Below are 20,954 nucleotides of genomic sequence, written 5' to 3'. Positions count from 1 at the left end.
TTGAAATTCGCTCCAACTACTTTTGCAAATTTATTTAGAATTAAAATTTTAATAATATATATGAGGGGCTTAGAAGCAGAGTGGCGTAAGCCACAATGTGGGTTATGCCACTTTGCTTTGGAAAAATCAGAAAATTTTTACAAAATCAGAAAATTTTTACAAAAGCAAAAGTACTTTTGTGAAAAATAAATAGGAAAAAAGCTATTTCGAAACTGAAAATTAATATTACTGATTTTAGAAGATGTACATAACCGGTTACAGCAAAAAAAAAAAAAATTTTTTTTTATTTGTGGCTTACGCCACTCTGCTTCTGAGACCCTCATAATATAGATTAGTTTGCGTATAGGACAAAAGTACAAAATTATACACACTCTAAAAAAAAATTCAAGTAACAACGAAATCTTCACAAAATTTAATCTGCTAGATTTAAGGCAGGGTGGTCATAATTACATTAATATTAAAATTGGAATCTCTAAGTAATTATTACAATGTACAAAAATTTTATTATGTTTAGACAACACATTTTCTCACCAATCAAACCATTTCTCACGAATCAAAAAAAATTTTTTTTTAAGTAACATGTTATGTCAGTTGAAATGCTAACGCGAGAGTGTTATACGTCGTTGATAAACAAAAAGTATAGTTCGGGTTAAAAATTACTCGTGCGTAACAATCCAATGACGGGAAATATTTTATTTCTAAATTATTTTTCTAAGAATTTAAATACAAATTAAATATCAACAGTTAATTTGTTCTCCTGAGTAATTTACAAATTATGACTTAAAACAATTCTGGTCTGAAAATATAACACTTTAATAATTTTTTATTTCTAAATTTCTTAATGATTTCAAACACAAATATTATTATAATTTTTCTTTTATTGTATAATAATTATAATGACACTATTTTTTTTACAATTAAATTGAAATTCATTATTGAAATTTGTACAGAGAAGAGAATAATTTAAAATGTAAACAAAACTCTCCCTCAATCTCTCAATTTCCCTCTCTCACTCTCTTAATCATTTTCTGTTATTATTTTGTACTCATAATTATTATTGTTATACATTGATTGCAAAGAGAAATTTTATTTTATTTTAAAAAAATAATCATAAAAATTAATGATGGCAAAAATTAAAAGATCAAAAAGATTTCGAGAGCCTATTAAAAAAAATAAAACAAAAAACAAAAATAAAAATAAATAAAAAGTTAAAAATCCTTTGAGCCAAGACACACAAATATTTTGTAAACTTTTCGGGTTAAAAGAGAAAAAATAAATAATTTTTTTTTTTGATTCGCCTAAAGTTATGCAAAATTATAATGTTTTTTCCCTCATAAGTAAAATTTATGTAGATTTTTATTAGTGTAATAATTTTTTTAAATTTAAAAAGTTGATTTTTTTATTTCTTTTCGTTTTTATTATTATTTTCGTTAAAATAATTAAAATTAAATATTATTACAGTTTTATTATCGATATAATGAAAATAATTATAAAAATAATAACAACAATGAGAGCAAAAGCAATAATAATGAGAGCAAAGGATTTACCCTTTTTGTTTGTTTGCTTATGTTTTTTATCTTTTAATTTTTGATTATAGCACGTGGTATGTATTAATTTTGTTAAGTTTATTATTTTTTTTTTTATAATGAGATATAAAAATATTATTTCTGTTCTATTAAAAAACTTTTTGTCAATTTTATTCTTGTTTTTCTTATTTCTTTCTTTTTGAGGGTAATTTTGAACCCTCATTATATGATGATGTATAAAATATTTGATAAAATTATTTTTAGTATAAAAAAATTTCCTTTCAATTTATTTTCCAAGTTTAGAGTAAAAGAGACAAAAAAATATCCTTTAACTTTTCAATTTTTTTTTATATTTTTATTAAAAACTCCTAAGGTCCCTAAATATTAGGTATTTTTATATTTTTTTATTATAATTTTCAATACATTTATTATATTGTACACATATTCATTCCGTATCCTTTTTTTTTTTTACAATCCTATCACATTTATGTATACATTTATAATATACACATGAATATTAAACTGTTATATGTTATATTATATGTGAAATAGCAAGATAATGTTCTTTTATGTATAATGAAAATCAATTTATCTCTTAAAAAATTTTCTCAATACCACACCATATTTATATATATATATATATATATTATGTAAGAATGATCGTTCTGAAGAAACAATTTATATACATTAAGATTCTTTCACATTTTTTGTGTGTTATATTGTATATAAGTTAATATTATATTAAAGATTAACATCCCCGGTGTTAATATGTTAAAAATGATAAGCATAAAATAAAAATTAATACAGACAAAAAAAAAAGAATGTCAATTTATAATTTTTGATTAAATCACTTGTTAATAAGGGAGAGTGACAGAGAGAGAGAAAGAAACACAGAGAGAGAGTGATAGAAAATAATTTCCTATATGACTAGTATTTAAAATTTTACGATAAGGTTTGATTTAATTTTTCCCAAATAGTATTTATTAAAACGAATTTAAATTTTACTAGTGTATAACAATATTTAATGTGTACCATCTCTCATAATCATCCATTAGAGCGCTACTACTACGTCACTATTAACATAAATACGATCTGTCATATATAATTACATACGATCTGTCATAAATAATTACCCCCTTTGTGTCAATATATGGTGGTGTTGTCAAATCGTGGGAAATTTCTAATTTTGAGAGAATTTTAAAGCCATGAAGGAAAAGAAAGAAAAAAAGCCAAAAATCGTGGAAAATTCCATTGAAAACTTTTCATTAACATATTATTTTTTACATATGTTCAAGGGTAAATGCATTTGCCCTTATTATTAGCTATTTTAAAGCTAATTAAACTGATATACTATTGCTTATATTACAATTTGAAAGTAACTGCTTATCATTATTAAATTATGCAATTAAAAAAAAATGCTTAAATACGTTTTTTGTTAAAGAACAATGCTAGATGTATAGATATAAATAAAAAATTTCCGTAGAGGGAAATTATGTGGGAAAAAATAGAGTTTGGAAAGGGAAAAAATGGGAATTTTTGAATTATTTGGGTTAAATTGAGTAAGAACATGTTATATGTGGTATAACACTGATAATGTGGTGTCTTTCGTTGCATAAATTATTAGAGTACAAATGTTAATTAGTAACCATTAAAAATTAATTGAGAGTATTAAAACTGAAAGCAAGTAACAATATGAGTACAAATCAATATAGACAATTATAAAGAGAGAGAGAAAGAGTGAGAGCTTTACGTACAACGTAAATTATTATCTTTAAATTATTCTCCCCGCTTGCTATTTGGTTTCAAATGTATGAAATGTGTGTGTGCAATTATGTGTCATTACTCTCTTAGGTCTAGACACGGTACACAAATGAGACAATGGATTTCATATAGAGCAGTTTACATTTGAGTAATAGTTTACTCTATTAATTTTTAGAAACTATTCATTATTTTAATGTATTGGCAAGTTGTGTCAAATTTATAAAGCTTGCAGCAATTTAAAAATTTTACAATACATTTAGTAATCTAAATCGCTTCATACTAAAATAAGAATTTGTTGTCACAAGTAATTACAAAATACTGATAAGTGCTTAAAAATTTCTAATTTTAAACCATTGTTAAAAAATAATTGAAGATCTTCATTTTCCATTTTTTTTCTCTCTCTGTTTTTTTTACTCTAGGGAATAACCCTTAAAAAAAAAATAAAATTTGACTTTTTTTCCTGGGGCTTCATTCTTCTTAAAGTGAACATCTTTTTATATCACGATTCATATTCATAACGATAACGGAAAAAAAAAACAAGCAGAAACAGAACATAAAAATCATTTTTTTTTTTTTTTTATTTTTGTATCGAACCAAAAAGTTACACAATAATTCCGACATTCTTCCTTTAATATAATCGTATTTATGGTTATGTACATAAGGCAGTCATACCCCCACGTACGCATACATACAAACACACGTGTTCTTACATATTACATTTCCTTTTTATACAATTTTTTTTCTATTCTATTTTCGTTATTTTGTTTTTGTTATCCTTAAAAAAATTACACAATTTCTGAATACAAAATTTATAAACTGAAAATAAGGCTGTTGGGTAACAGAAAACAGAAAAACATAAGCAAAACAAAAAGAACGAAAGAGAAAATCAGAAAAGAAAAGCAGAGAAAATCGTAATAGTAACAAAAACAAAACAAGAACACAAAACAAAATGAAACACAAAACACAAAACAAAAACAAGACATATCAAAATTCATTATGAATAAACTTGTTTGTGTGTAGCCACCACCATTCGTATATGTATACAATATAGTATATGTGAGTATAAGAGTTTGTATATTTCTAAGGATTCAAGGGTATTCTAAAAATAGAATTATACAACAGTTTTGTTATTTTTTTTTTATTTTGTTATTTTCTTCTACTCTTTTTGTTATTATTTATATAAAATTTGTTTCAGTATTATAAAGTGAGTGATGTAAGAGCGAGAAAAAATGAGTGAAAAAGTGAGAACTAACAAAACAGTTTTTTTTTTTTTATTTTTTGTGAATTTTTTCTTATTTTCTCTTTTTGTTTTATCATGTCTTGTATAATATGTACGTGTATATTTTGTGTATGTTTATAGTATAACAGTTTTTGTTTAAAGTATTTATATATTTTATAATTTTTCTTTTTGTATAACACACAATATGTGCCTTAAAGACTTGAATATCATTACAAAATTGTTTATTTATATGAAAAAAAAAAAATTGCAATGTAACCGTTTTGTATTGCGTATTTCGAGGTGCGAGTATTAATATTGTATAACATATTTGATAACTTATATATAGATTAATTTAAAGTTCAAGTATGATGTAATGAGTTGCGGCAAGAAAGCCAATATTTAATTGAGTCAGAGGATTGATTTAAATGTGATAAAGTTGTTGGAATATAGATTTCGTTTGATTTCTGATAAAAATCAGACTCTTAGGCAGAGTTTAGGGGTTAAATTTGAAAGGGACTGTTTACTGAGGGACTGAAATTTTTTTAAGGTTTGCTCCAGTTGTAATCAAACCACAATAACTGACAGAGTGACAAATTAAAATTGGCAAGAGAAATTGTCTTTCTTCTTTTTTCCTTGTGTTCAGTTTCACATCAGATGCCCATTGGGTAGGAGCTAAATCAATACCCTCAAAACACAAATAAATGGTTTATTTTATTAAAACTTGTTTATTCAAACATCTGCATTGCCATGAATTTACTGCTGTCAATTATGACAGCAGTATGGCAATCATGTATCAGCGATTCAAATAGAGGACCTATTTTATTCCTATCAAACAAAATTAAATTTTGCGGATAAATTCAAATGACTTGAAGGGATTAATTGACCAGTACTTGAATATATACGATACGAATATACTCCGCTTCCCTGGTAGAGTTTACAAGGTCGCTTGCCCTGCCACGTTTTCTTTGTTGTCCATTTAGTACACATTGATTTACATTACTAGAATAATAATTTCCTATTCTATTACAATTATACATAATAAAAAATTTATTGAACTTTATTTTCTACTACATAGTTTATTAAAGGATTCTTTTAAGGATGTTCGGCGTAATCTTCTGTTCTGAAACCTATATATATTTACAAATTTCATGTTAGTATCTTAAAGTTGATTATATCAAACCTATTATTGTTTTTTTGTTATACTTATTTGTAAAAATTATTCGTATCTCTAGGACTTTCTCATTTTAACTTGTTTTTTTGTTTTTTTTTCGAAAACTTGCACTATATACAGTGTGAGTATGTGTGATAAATTGTTTCAAAACAAAAAAAGAAAAAAAGAAAAAGCAAAGGAACCTCTTTATGACCCTCTGCGTCTAACTTTAATATGTGCATAAATACATTGGGATTTTCTGTTATAAACTTTTCTTTTTGTATATTTAAAAAATAAACGAATGGAGAGAGGATGTGAGGGGGTTCGTGTCATTTTATTTTCATTTTCATTTTTCTTCTTGGGACTCGTTTATAAATTAGCTTTTATTCTTTTTAATATAATCTTTCTGTGCCGTTAGATATAGGGAATTTTCAGACAACCAAAAAATAGTTCGTAAAAGAAAAAGTTTAAGAAATTCTCTTGAAGGGAAATTAAAAACGAAATTAAGATATTAAGTAAGTAGAGGGTTAAACAACTTCGTAAATCAAATACACCAACAAACATTCATATATACAAGTATATAATTTTGTATGTGTTTGTGAAGGTTAGAAATATGTGAAGTAAAAATTAGATTGATAGCTATCTATGAATTAAAAATAAAAACTTTTACTGTTGTTTTTAATCATAAATAGTTATTGAATTTAAACATAGGGTTCGGAGGTTTGTTTGTGTTTTCGGATAGAAGAGAGAGAATTTGAACAAAAAAAAAAAAAATTGATTATTAATTTAAAGGAAAATAAAAAGAATGTTGTAATGGAAAGGAAGAGAGATGCGGTGGTCTTTAAGTCTTTAAGGATATTATGAGAAGAGAATAAGGGCAAGTTTTAAGTGTTATAAAATCATATTTTTTTTTTTCATTATACTAATTTTACACGTTTATCGTTGTTTGTTTTTTGTTATTACGAGTACCTTAATAGATATCGTTGTTCTGAAAGTTTTTAACATATTTGTCTGTTTTTCCCTAAGTATTTTGTTCTCTTTTTAGATATTCATGGTTGGATATTAAAGGGAATTTGGTGAATAATGAATTTTAAATAAAGAACAAGATAAACTTTCTCTCATAAAATATGAAAAATATTACATTTGAGGTCAAGAGTCACCCTTAAGAGTCAACAGCCAATTGAAACACATTTGAATTGAATGATATTTTAATGTTGAAGTAATTAATTATTGACTTTAATATGTGATTGTTAAAATATTTGTGTCATATTAAGTGAAATTATAAATATTAGAATTCAAGGAGAATAATATTATTGAAAGGCATCCATTAATCCTCAGTTAACAATTAAATGTTGGCGTTTTTAGGCGAAGTTTCAAATTAAAATCGGCTCTCCTCAATAAAAAATTAACAAGAATAATATTCTTTGATAATTGTAAGTTAAAAAAATTGGTTCTATTGTTTATCCGACAGTCCGGCTATTAGACACAATCACTATGTCTTGTCCTCGATACCCTCTCTTAAGGCTGAATTGAACGCACAATTCGGTGGCGTGAAACACGCTAAGTTCGAAGAATTTATTTTCTTGGCCTAAACATTCCTGCTTCCGCAGGATACGAGAATGTTTAGGCCAAGGTGCAGGGAAGTTAGTCCCAAAATCAGCGCCATTGCTGCGGTTGGGTACGTTATCATAACGCCCGTGATGCAAATGAATGCGAGTCTTTGCAATCGTTCCAGATTCTTCTTAGCCGTTCCAAGATCTTCCGTCCTCGCACATACCATTGCTCCATATGTAAGGAGAATGTAAGCCCCGCCATCATAGTATACATCCACCACACGATGGGACTATGTCACAGAGTACCCTAAAACTTTCCCCTTAGCGATGATGAGAATATTATCAGCATAAGCCTGGACATCAATTCTCTATTTTAATAGTTATAAATTAATAATATATTTTAATAGTTATTTATTTAATTTATAATTTCAAATATTTTGTTCAAATTATGTAAATCCGATCAGACCTATTGCGTCTTTTTTTCACTCAAATCTACTTGTTTATTTCCACTTTTTTGATTTTACAAAATTCAATTTAAATTTCATTTTAATAATTTTTGAATACCTATATTTTTTTTTTTTGTATAAAAATATTAAATTTACTTGTTCATCCTATTATTTCCACCTCATTAATTTATGAAAAAAAAAAAAATTTTTTTTTGTTTCCAATATTACAACGAATGTTTGTTAAAATGAGCAACAAAAATGGATGAAATTATTAAAATGAATAACGTAAACTGTTGAAATGTAATATTCAAAGATGACTTGAATTAATTTTTTCTTCTTTTTTTGACGCAATAGAAAATTATGATTGAATGAGCACATTTGTACCATATTTTTTTATTTTAGAAAATGTGTTTTTAATTACATATGTCTAAATATTTAAGATTATTTACCGCATAAATATCATATGACGTATAAATACTGGCGGGAAATTTGTGTCTTACAAAGTATTGCATAACCCAAATTAATGGAATGGAAAACCTTAAATTAATGAAAGAAAATTGCGGACTTCAATTGGGATTGCAGTTGATTGCTGTAAATTATAAGCTAAAAAGAAATGGGCAAGAGAACAGTTTTCTGACTAGAAATCGCAACTGCCTACCATATTGCAACATCTATTTTATCCCGGTACTCAGTACATACCTGGACAGACATCTCTTGAGCAATTGAGTACGAGTTCCTCAACATTATGAAAAAATTTTGTGCAATACATGAAATTTTTTTATTTCTGACACGTAGAGCAGGAAATTAATATACAAAATATGTATGGCAATCTTGTACTAACCCAAACCGGCTCTGCATCTCAAAATTCGACATCTGTTCCATGATTTCCTGAATTATTTTCATATTATTATTTAAGCTAATTTCACTTTTAATCACTCCTTTGTAACAGAATTATTAATTCCTCTGTTAATTTGGTTGTTTCCTTTTTTAACTAAAAATTTAAACTCAATCATAAAATACGATTTAATTATGTATTTTGTTTTTAAACTCACAATTTTCTACAAAAAAACCAAAAATCAAAAAAAAATTCAAAAATAGAAAAAAGAAATTTTTTTTCAAAGAAAACTTGAAAAAAATTTTTCATTGTAAAGGAAAAAAAAATTTTAAAAATTTCCCTTAAAAGTTTAAAAAAAAAAAAAAACAAATTTTATTTTTAACTTTTCAATTCATTCATTTTTAATAAATTTCATTATTATTTTTTTTTTAGAAAATTACAAAATTAAATTTGAAAGGATGACTCAGAAAGTACAGAAAGTAAATAATTTTCGAAAGGAGAGGGAGGTTATACGAGAAAATCCTTGAAATCATTGAAATTTTCAAAAATATTCGAGGTTTGCTGTCATACAAACCATTGATTCAAGAAACCACTGATCAAAATTAAGGTACGTAATTGTAATGCTGCCTAAAATTTTTAGAACCAATCAATTAAATTTAATTTTAATTTTTAGAACGCAAATTTTTCCAGAAAATTTTGAAGTTAGGATGAAAGTTTTCAATAATTTGAGTAATTTTTGTAATAAACTGGAATAAAAAATTCGCTATTTAGTATTTGATGATCTCTAAGACTCAACCTTGCATATTTTGAAAAGATTTCAAATCAATTGGAATTCAACATTAATTTCAGTAGAATTTTAAAACAATCTGTACTGTAATTTATTCTCTAACTTCTCTGGGATATAGAATATAACAGAGAATATTATTCTCTTATCTATTACATTTGGTAAATTTTGAGCTCCTCATCAGATAACCGAATATAATTCGGTGATTCAATTAATTTCAAAGTCAATGTCTGGTATCAATCAAATTTCTTGAAATATAATAATTTATTGTGAAGGTTATATAACAGTTATAACAGTTTTCGTATATAATCGCCTGTCATATCTGCTTATAACTTTCAATGTTATCCAAACCTTTTATACTTCAATTTATAATTCAAGAAGTCCTGATTTCATTTATTACAATCTAAAGAGTCATATGGTTGGGCAGTAACCGTTATACATTCAATGTATATAGTTATAAAAATAAAAATAAAATTGGCATGGAATTGCGTTTCTGCTCCTGTTTTTTGTTTTTCTTTTTGGAAAATCCATCTGAATTCGAATGGTTTATGATTTTTCAATTTTATCTCCAAAAAAAAAGGAATTTATTCTACACTTTTCAATTATGTTAACAATTTATTCTCAATTTTATTGGTATAAAAAAAGTTTTTCTCTTATTTTTTTGTTTGTTTTCTCTTTCTTTAAAAAAAAAAAAACAACAACAAAATTATAATGAAGGATAATATCAGTAGGTTTCAATATAAATTGTTAAGTAACCTTCGTATATTTCTAAAAATAATTTTTTATAAGAATTTCATTGAGTGATTTGAGAAAATTTTATATACTAGAATACTAGATGTTCCCCCGTAATCCTTATACATTTTGATTATATTTTGATGTAGGTATTTTTAAGATGGAATTAGATTTATCAATATATCAAAAGGCTTTAGTATAGTATGGTGTTATATAAATAGAATTAAAATTGAGAAGGCAAATTTGGAGTTCGAGTGAATTTTAAATGACTCGAAGAGGTATGTGCTCTCTAAATCCGGATTTGTTATACAATAATAATTAAAGGAATTGTTATTTCAGAAAATATTACTAAGTTCAACTTTTTTCAAATTAATAGAAATGGTTGATAATTTTAATTTTCGGAATTTATGGCTCATTAATACGCGCCTAACTAAAAATGGTCCCTCGACCATTTTTCACCAGAATATTATTAAGTTTTTCACATTCAAAACAATTGAAATAGTAAATTTTAATGAGACAAATTAATTTTACTCTAAAAATAAGATTTTTTAAACCATTTGCTTCACTTTTTCATATTTCAGATTAAAAAATTTAACCCTAAAGTACTGTTCCATGGATCGGCACAAATTTTTAAAATTTGCTGTAAATTTCTTTATGAGCGGCAAAAATTTTTACTTTTCCCTCAGATTTTCAAGGGATTGGCCATATTTTACAAAGGCAAGTATTTAAAAACGAGCGTAACTATTAAAAACTCGATTACACGGATAATTTAACCTATAGCACGTTATTTTTATGTGTGAGTAATCATTTTTTTTTTTTCTTTCAGATAAAATCAAGTTTAAATTCAATTATATTCAACTATTATTTTGTATTGTACCGGTTCCTGAGACTGTCATCAGGAATAGTGCCAGTTTGTTTTTTTGAGGTAAGTATTTAAAGGTTTAAGTGCTCGCACAAGTTAATATTTTCCCCTCCGGCATTCAATTTTTTAACCACTTCGATTTATTTCTAAGAGTTTTCCAGCGGGTAACTGAATCACCTTGTACTTTTATTTTTTAAATTATTTTTAACTTACAATATTTTATTTATTTGTTTATGTTTTTCTTCTTTTTGTTTTGTTGAGAGAGTTTGACTCCTTGTGTTTATAAAAATATTTTTAAATTTTTATTTTAATTCTCCCTTTTTTTTTTGTTTTTATTCTTGTACCCACGTAATAAAAATTACAATTTAATAAAGGTATGCTAAATTTAATTTTTATTTTTAACAAGCGTAAAAATACAAACGTGTGAGTTAAACTGTGCGATTTTTAAACGGTTGGAATGTTATTTTTTATTTAAAAAATTAATTAAATTTTTTAAATAAATTTTTTTACGGTCATACGGTTAGTTGAGCTTAACGTTTACTGTTGGAATAACAAAACATTAACATTAGCATGCCATCACATAGTACGATCATATCTTCAAAAGGAGAGAGAGAGAGAGAGTAAGAAATTGTCTTATCCCGTTAAATCAAATCTTACAAGTTTAAATATACAAGTCCATCTTTTGAATATAATAATTGTAGAATATAGATGTAGAATCTTTGAAAGAAAGAGAAGAATATTCATTATTTAAAAAAGAGAGTACTCGTAATTTTGAATCAATTGATTTTATAAGAGCAAGCTCATTCTGTGAGTCGAAATTTTTATACAAATATTAAGTAAATTAAGAGAGTGGAAATAAAGAAAAATATATTTTTACTTTGTTATTAATAATGCACTTTATTATTGTCAGAACAATTAAAATTGTTGCTATTATTTAAATAAATATTTTTGTAAAAAATAATTAATTTTAAAAAATTTCCCACAATCTCTAAATTTGTAATTTCTCTGATGAAAATTTTAAATTTATGTTATGATCTTCAATTAAAATTTCTCCTGGCTATTTAAATTACAATAAAATTTGTGTTATGAAAGAGAATTAACCCAGCTTAGGTTAGGTTAGGTTATCGCGGCTCTCCGAACGGTACACATAGGCCAGCTAGGTCCGTTGTGGTACCGCTGAATCTCTTCCCTCGCGCTCTTCATCTGAACCAGCCCGTTCAAATTCCTAACGCTTACATCCGCCAAGTCCGTAGCGTGCCCGAAGAATTGAGACCCAAGGAATCTCTGCCTGGAGTTCGCCAGTGCCGGACATGAGCATAGAAGGTGGGTTACCGTTTCCTCCTCCCCCTCGTCACAGCAACTCCTACAAAGATCGTTTGCTGGGCGGCCCATTCTCCTTGCATGTTGGCCGATCAGACTATGGCCAGTCAGTACCCCTACCACAGCACTGATATCCTCCATTCTGAGAGAGATCAGATCTCTTGTGCGACGTAAATCCAGCTTTAACCCATATAAGGCACAAAAATTTACCCAGTTTACAATTAAATTTCGTTTACATTAATTTTTTGCAGATAATTATTTCCCTCTCTTTAACTCTACTCTCTGGCATTCTTGTAAATCTTCTTATACTTCACAAAATTTAATTTAATATTTTTGGGGAGAATAAATGAGCATGGAATACTCAAAAATGATAAGAGCAATCACTCATCTACATTAATATATCCTTTATATTATTAATTTCATTAATTTTACTGAGAATTTTTCCAAAGTCTATTTAACTAATCAATCATATATGTTTTTTTGTTTTTTCGAAAATTTTTATGAAATTATCAAAAAGAAAAATAAGAAAAAAGAAGTTGAAAAGATAAATATTTCGTATAGAAATTTTTTTCTTTTTTTCGTTTTCGAAAATTAAACAAGTCAAATCTAAGATAAATAGAGGAGTACACAATATAGAAGAAATTATGAAAGCAAATATCTCAGAGATGAGCCGACTAACTTTTCAACTCAAATTTTTTTATTTTGTTTATATTTTTTGTTGTATGCTCTCTTACTCTTCCCTCATATTTCTTTTCTCATAATTTGTTTGTTTATCTTGCATTTGCAAATAAATTATTCAGAATTATTAATTTACTGAGTTGTTAAAGAAAGATAACAAAAAAAAAACAGAAAAAAAAATGAAGAGTCCTTTCATATACACACTTCTTTTACTGACTGGGCCTCTTCCTCTCCACCTTTCCTTCTCCTACGGTTTCGACTAATCGGTTTTTTCTTAAATCTAATATTAAAAATGGTGAAGAGAAAAGAGAAAAAAATCTTCATAATTTTCTTCAATTTCATTACCACAAAATCTGCATTACTTAGGCTATTTAGATAAACGTATATAGTTGAAAAAAATTCTCTTGGAAAAAAAATGAAAGAAAAAATGAGAAAAAAAATAATTTTTTTTTTTAAAGAAAATTGAATTTATTTAAGGTAAAAAAAACATTAAATAAATTGTAAAAACGGAAAACAAGAGACGGGAAGTACAAAAATTTAATAATGAGAACAAAAACAAGAACGATAACAAAAAATAAACGCTGTAACGTATACGTAAACTCTTCTGTTATTTTCTGAATTCCCAGTCTATTCGGTTAAAATTTTCTCTCTCTCCTTCTGCTCTGTCTCAATTCTATTAAAATTCTCCTCAGTCTACACTGTTCCGTTTCTTCACTTTACTACGGTTACGGTAACGAATGATGTTATACAGTAAAAATTGAGTTATAACTAAATTTATTGAGGTGGTGAAGAGAAAAAAAATAACGGTAAAAATTTTTTTTTCTCTCTCTAAATATAATTTTTATTGCTAGATAAAGTGAATCAAGAAAAAACTCTCGAATGTATAAACAAAACCATTTCTATGTGTTATTTTCGGTGTAAAATAAAAATATGCGAGTAGACAAAAAATATATAATGTGTAGATGGAAGTTAAGTATGTGTACAAGTGTCTTGAGTGTATAGAGTTGACATATATAGAGAGATCCTTTTGGGATAATATTTCAAAATCAAAAATTTTTTGAGTTTTATTCGAAATTGATTTTTTGTTTTATTATTTTTCAATTTTTATATACTTCTTTCTCACCGTTTGCTCATTTTCGTTTATTTTCGTTATACGCTCTTTAATTCATTAGCATAATTTAATGGTTGATTCAATTAGGGTTAAAAGTCGAATATCGAATATCATAGTTGGAAATTAATTAAGTAAAATTTAAATTACATTTCGAAAAAAAAATTTTTAAATATTTTAAGAGAAAAATTTGGAATATTTTTTTTTAGTATGGGCCGAGAAACGACAGAATCTCGAACTTCGTACGGGAATCACAGACAGAATCTTGAATTTCGGCGAAAATAATTTTCATTCATAAATACTTTGCGTATCTGTAAGATAAATAGTATATTACATGAGAAAATTTGAACCATTTTGCACCACTCATTTTGCACTAACGAATTTGGTAGTCGGCGGTGTAGGGTTAATTTAACTTTATTTTATAGAGAGAAAGATACAGAGATAACGAATAGCTAAGAATTAATTTTTTTTTTTTATTTTTTAAATTAATAAAATTTAGTTTCATTGCGTTCAAATAGAAAAACTGAGCTTATAAAATTTAATTTATTAATTCTTAACCCTTTGAGTATAAGCACAGGGTGAATTTATATCCGAAATGTATAATATTACTATTTTTTTTTTTAAATTAATTAATGTGTATAACAATAACTTTTTTAATGCAGATAAATTTGTTTTGAAGTGCAAGCTTACCCTGTAATTATTCCAGAAAATGATTTAGTATATCAATTATGATTATTATTATATTTCGTTTTCGGATCAATTACATTTTAACCCTCAATAACTTTTAATGACATTTTAAGATGACTCATGCTAATTGTTATATTATACATTTTACAAAATTGAATAACTCATTAAATTCTGTTATACATTGTTGACTATTTTACGAAATTTTTGATATATCAAATGTTATTTTTTTTCTATTGAAATTTTATTTTTCCGATGGAGGTGTAAAGAAGGTCAAGTATCATCATAAAATCATATACAAGTGTTATACAATATCATATACAAAAATTCATTATGTATATTATTATGTAACTCAAAAATTTTTTCCATTTTTGTTTTTCGGAATTACATGCAATATTCATGTGTGGCACTAGATATAAGTAGACTTATAATAATGTAAATGTTGCCTTGAAAAGAATGGTTAGAGATACGTAAAATATAATATTATGTATTACTAAATCATAATATTTTCATGGAGAAAATTTTTGAGAATAGAAAGAGTTATAAAAATAAATATAACATTTTTATATCTAAATATAAGATGCTTATATATAATTTAAATAGAAATTATTTTTGGTATATAAGATAATATTGACTAAATGAAGTTGAATTAAAATAATAATTTATTAAATATAAACAATATAAGCATACCTACATATATATGAGTATATGTGAGCATAAATATGTAAATATTACGTATACGCATATATTTAATATAATGTTTGTTATAAAAAATGTACATACATTAGAATAAATAAATTTTAAAGATATAAAAAATGCCACACCTGAGATGAAAAAATTACTTTAAATAAAAATAAAGAATAAATCCAAAACAAATTGAATAAAATTATTTTGAGAAAATTAAAGATAAAATATTTATACTTTAAAATAAATTCCCATATTATTGTCGGTTATAAAGATTTCAATAGGATATACCGACATCTATTAGATATTTGCAAAATTTATTATAAAACAGGAATTTTGTTAATTATTTAAAACTCAATAGATGGTGCTTGATTGTTTGCTTGTTTATTTATTAAATTTGATTAACAATTGCGAGATGACTTAATTAACAATTGTTAATTAGGTCATCTCGCAAAAATTCGGGAAAATATTTCAGCTTTTCGTATAAAAACTAGCAGATTCCATTGGATCCGAGACTTTGAAATCAAATCGAAATACATAATTGAATTGTAGATTTCATTATGGAGTAACAATCCACGGCACAATTCTCTTCTTTTTGAGAAACAATCTGTGGTGCTGGATAAAAAATCGTTCTGCTATTGTAAGCACATGATTTCAAGAGACTTCCCTTCGTTAGTCAATCATTTAGCCTGCTTATATTGTTATTCATTGAGCGTGTGCAAAGAATTTAATTTGCGCTTCTTACACCGTCTCTACTACAAATTTTATTTGTAAAGAAGAGAAAGAGAGAAAGTTTGAGAAACATAAAAGAAAGGCTATTGATACGCTCAATGCATACATATGAAAACAGGATTTATGTTCCACATTCTACTAAATAGTATACTATGCACTCATTCTCTCCTCTCCACGATAATATTCTTAATAATATTAAAATACAATCTGCGTGATCTGAAGGAGTGTATAACTGATAAGAAAATTTAAAAACAAATCTTAGCCAGAAATGTAAAGGAAACAAACATCTTACTAAAATCTAGTGTGTCTAATATGTGGTAGGTATACAAAACTGTTAGACGAAGAAAATATTGCGTTTCAAGAGAACAAAAAAAAATTAAATTGTAAAAATTTTTTTTGTTACAATCGAGATGAATTTCCATTTATTTTGAATAAAATATTAAAGCGTCTCTTCTGTCTCTCTCTCTCTCACTCTTTCTCTTTAAAAATCCTTTTTGTTTTTATTTATGTTTTTTTTTAAGGTGTAAATAACTTTATCAAGGTCATCAGTTTATAAATAATAGGTAAAGGATGAAATTGAAAAACCAAAAAAATATTTAATGGTTATTTTTTTTGTTTTCTTAAAAAAATATTTTTAGGCTCATTTTTTGTTTTTAAAAAAAAAGAAAGACGTAAACTAATCAGATTTGACATTTTAATCTTTTAGAAATGAATATATAAAATCAAAATAAATTATTTATAGCTTATAGGGAAATCACCGTAAAAGTTTTGATTAAGTGAGAGCCTAAAAGTATGCAAAAATAAAGATTTACTTGTAGATTGTAGAATGGGGCGACGATGCATCGCGACTTAAAAGGTCTATTATGCCCCCCCACCACGAGCTCCAGTGTTCTGCCTAGAGCAGCCTCTCGAGACCCACACTTTTGATGAATCCGAGCGACTTTTCTGCATAGATGTCCCACAACGGCATGATTTACTTAAAATAAAACTGGAATTTCCCTAAAAGTATGCAACACATTTAATAATTTCACATATTCACAAGTTTCTTTTCTATTATAGCTCTAAAAAATGATCCAAGTTCGGGCATCAATTCTATTATAAAGTAAAAGCATAGTATACTTGTTGAGTGTAATTGATGGTATTAAAGAAATACCGAGAGCGAAATGAATTCGAGTTATTGCACCTATGGAATATTAATTGTATCGCAATCTAATTATAATGAAGGATGACTTTATTGATTGAATACACTATGTCTTAAATAGAGAAAACGATATTGCTTACTTTACAAATTATAAATTTTCTTGCAAAAGCCTTACAAATCAAATAATTTCATCTCGTTTCGAGCCTCCAGTCTCGCAATATTGTCAACAGTTCTTAAGTAAATTTAGGAATTTGAAAAAAATCATTTCAAAATTTTAGGCACGTTTTCTTGCTTAACTACTAGGAACTCACAGATTCTGCCAATATATGATAATATGTTGTAGCAAAAATATTTTTGAAGATATTTGAAAAAATCTTTTGCAAAACTTTAAACTCATTTTCTTGCTAAACTGGAACAGATAGAGTGATTCAAATGGATTTCATCAATTTAGAAATTAACTTTTATTAAAACCATTAAATTATGTTGAACCAACATCACATTTTTGTTATAATCAATGAATTTTAATGAAATTTCAATTTCTAAATCTTTGCTCATGAAAATTTTGAGCTGATTTCAATTCTAACCAGAATTAATTACCTAAATTATCTATTATTTTTTAATTTTAATTACAATAATAATTAAATTTAATAAATTTCTGTTCCTGATAGCATTCTATCAAAAGATGAGCTCACAATAAACTTATTTTAAATCAATAAAGGTCATCTTTTAAAATTATAAAATTTTTAAGAGAAGTACAACAAGTCCTAAAGGATTATTAAGACAACACAAAAAAATACTATAAAAAATTCATATTTTTATTTTATGAAAATCAAAAATAAAATTGAGTTTTTGAAAATTAAGGACACTTTTATGTTAAGTATCAGAGAAGCAAAGAAAAATTCGCCATTAATTTTATTTTTTTGTAAATTTAAGAAAATTTTCCGTATGAAAAGCGAAAATATTGCCCTTTAGTACTTTAGAAAAAAAAAAAATCAATAACAAAAAATTTTAAAGTCATTCAAATTTCGTAGAAAAATTTTCACTTTGATAAAAATTTATTCCTTTATTTTCCACTTTATCCTTAAAATCCTTAAATTTTTCTTGTGTCTTGAATACAAAATTATTGTGATTAAATTAATATTAAATTTTTTTTATTGTATTTGAAATATGCAAGGATATTCAAATTTAGTTTTTATTAAAAGTGTAAAAGTAAAAGAAAATTCATTGATGTTCTTTATTGAAATGATTTTGGAATACACAGCCTCCCATCCCAAATAGGGTTTCACAAAAGTACCATTGCGTCATTTTTTTATAATGAAATTTAATTTTGAACAATATTCAAAGGCAAATTTTCCAACGAAATTGAAAAAAAATATTGTCAGAAATAGAAAGCTGCAAATTTATTCCGAAAATTATTTTTTAAAATTCAAAAAAGAAATTTACAATTTTGAAAATAATTCAATTTTTTGCAATTTACTTCTTTGATATTGCAAAGATTTTCAGATTTCTTGAAAAATGATGACATATGGGTAAATACCTTTTTATCAATGGCTGTAATTGTTTAATTCAAATGGCCTGATTAGTTTATTCGGTCGATCATTATGTCAGTATAATTCTATTAATTTATGATATTATCCTAAAAGTATGCAATGAGATTATTTATTGTTCGTGGTACAAAATAAGTAGCTATTTTTACTTCGCAAATCATTGGTTGTTGACTATAGGCATTTATTTAGATTTTATTATGGAAGATGATACAGCTGAGAATATCCTTTTTTACTGGTAGAAGTTATTGTGCTAGAAGGGCTTGTACAGGTAGTGGTAGAATTTTACGATTTATTTCTTTGTAAATAGTGTAGATCTGATGAAAATTCTGTAAGAGGCCAGATGTTACAAGAAACTTTTATGGCTACTGTAATTTCTGATAGATACTCTGAAGTCAACCCTTGATTAAGCTCTGAATTTGAATAAAATTCAAATTTAGCTTAATCAATTATGTTTTCCGAATTTGTTATTACAATAACTGAATTTTTTTATTAATGAAATTTTTATTTAAATCCAAACTCTATTCAGTACTCAAAAGTTAAATAATTTTATCTCATTTATTTAAAAATTGATGGAGATTGGAAAAAAATATTTTTTTAGAAATTCAAGAACAGAAAATTTATTTAAAAATCCACGTGTTTTAAATTTACTCCCGCTTTATTTTTGTTAAAAATTCTGAGTAAATCAATGAACGTACGTATAAACATTCATTTAGAAAATGCTCGTTAACATTATGTAAATTTGATTGTAAAATATGTGTATATATGTATATATATATATATATATATATATGTATACAAAATTAATGTAAAAGAGAAATTATTTTCAAGCATTATTTATCATTTTTCTTTTAATGGACACAAAAACATTTTCATGAATGCTTTATTTTTTATTCAGTTCCCTAAAAGTAGGCAATATATCTTTAAATTGTTTTTTTTTCTCTTCTTCTCCATTTGATGAATTCACATTTTTCATTACAGTTAATGGCTGTTTTTTTTTTGTTTTTGTTTTTTTTGTGTTCCTTTCCATTCAATTTTCTTCTAATTTATAATATAAAGGTGCAATTTAGTTTCAATTTTGAAAAAAAAAAAAAAAAACAAAATGAAATGAAATTTTATACACTTAGGCTCTTTCTTACACACTCGTTTGTTCGAATGGGATGTCAACTGAAGTCGTAGCCGGAAATCGAATTCAAATAAGTTTGGAATTAAAGCAGGAACCGGAAATACAGTATTAAAGATCATTATTATAGCCGTCTCGCTCTTGCCTCTTTGAACAATAGGCTAAAAAATTTTTAGTGACTCAAATTCGATGACGATCAAAAGGTGCGGAATGTTCTTATTAAACATAAGTGCTAATCAAATTTTAACAAATTTTTGTGTTTCAAATTAATTTTCTGAGTATATTACGAATATTATCCGTATAATACTTTAATAATTGAATGGAATGCTCTTTGAGCCCGGTCTACTGCACATAAAACCTATTGCCATACTGGTTTAATATAAGAAATCTATTAAACCTCTTTAATAATCACACTAAACCCTTGAAATATTGTAAAAAAAATTCTTTTATAAAGATATTGTCAGAAATTACAAGTGGTATAGGTGTCCTCTACCCCCAATATCAGAATTTAAAATAATTTTTAAAATACTTAAGAAAATCTTCAGATTTAATAATAATCCTTATTCAATTAAATTAACAATATAATCAAATATAATATAAACTAGCTGGGTATGTATACAATTGCTATAAATATAAATTGAATATTTGAAAATAATAATAAATGGCAGGAGCAGATGGTTAATATACGGTTAATATCCTTCAATATCATATTCTATGCCTATAGGTACATAATAAAATTATAAAGAACAAAGTCTGTACTTTTAATATAATTCAATTTAGGAAACTGTGCCCATATATACAATAAGCAAATATACATAAAATATCCTTTATAGCAAAGGCCCTCATATAAATAAAGGAAAATGCAGAGGGAAACAAATGAAAAATTAAGGAAATAAAAATTTTATAAGAGAGAGAGAGAGAGAGAGAGAAAAAAAATTGAAAATAAATTGGAAATAAAATTTTTATTAATGTCCTCTGTTTTTCTTTCTGGTTCTAATGAAAATAAATAGTTGAGAAAAGGTAAAAAAGTGTGCGCGTATTTTGTTTTGTTTTTCTTATAAAAAAAAAATAA

The 20,954-nt window shown here is 25.8% G+C and overlaps 1 protein-coding gene across 3 annotated transcripts in view; it reads right to left on the bottom strand.

Annotated features, from left to right (window-relative positions):
• The window catches only part of LOC129614830 (serine/threonine-protein kinase meng-po), a 111,983-nt gene that overhangs the window by 8,599 nt on the left and 82,430 nt on the right, over positions 1–20,954 (bottom strand). The window lies entirely within an intron of this gene.

This window comes from Condylostylus longicornis, unplaced genomic scaffold (genome assembly GCF_029603195.1).
Source record: "Condylostylus longicornis isolate FDR11 unplaced genomic scaffold, ASM2960319v2 ptg000122l, whole genome shotgun sequence".
Classification (NCBI taxonomy): Eukaryota; Metazoa; Arthropoda; class Insecta; order Diptera; family Dolichopodidae; genus Condylostylus; species Condylostylus longicornis.
Note: the sequence above shows the minus strand (reverse complement) of the source record. Positions and strands in the feature narration are given on the sequence as shown.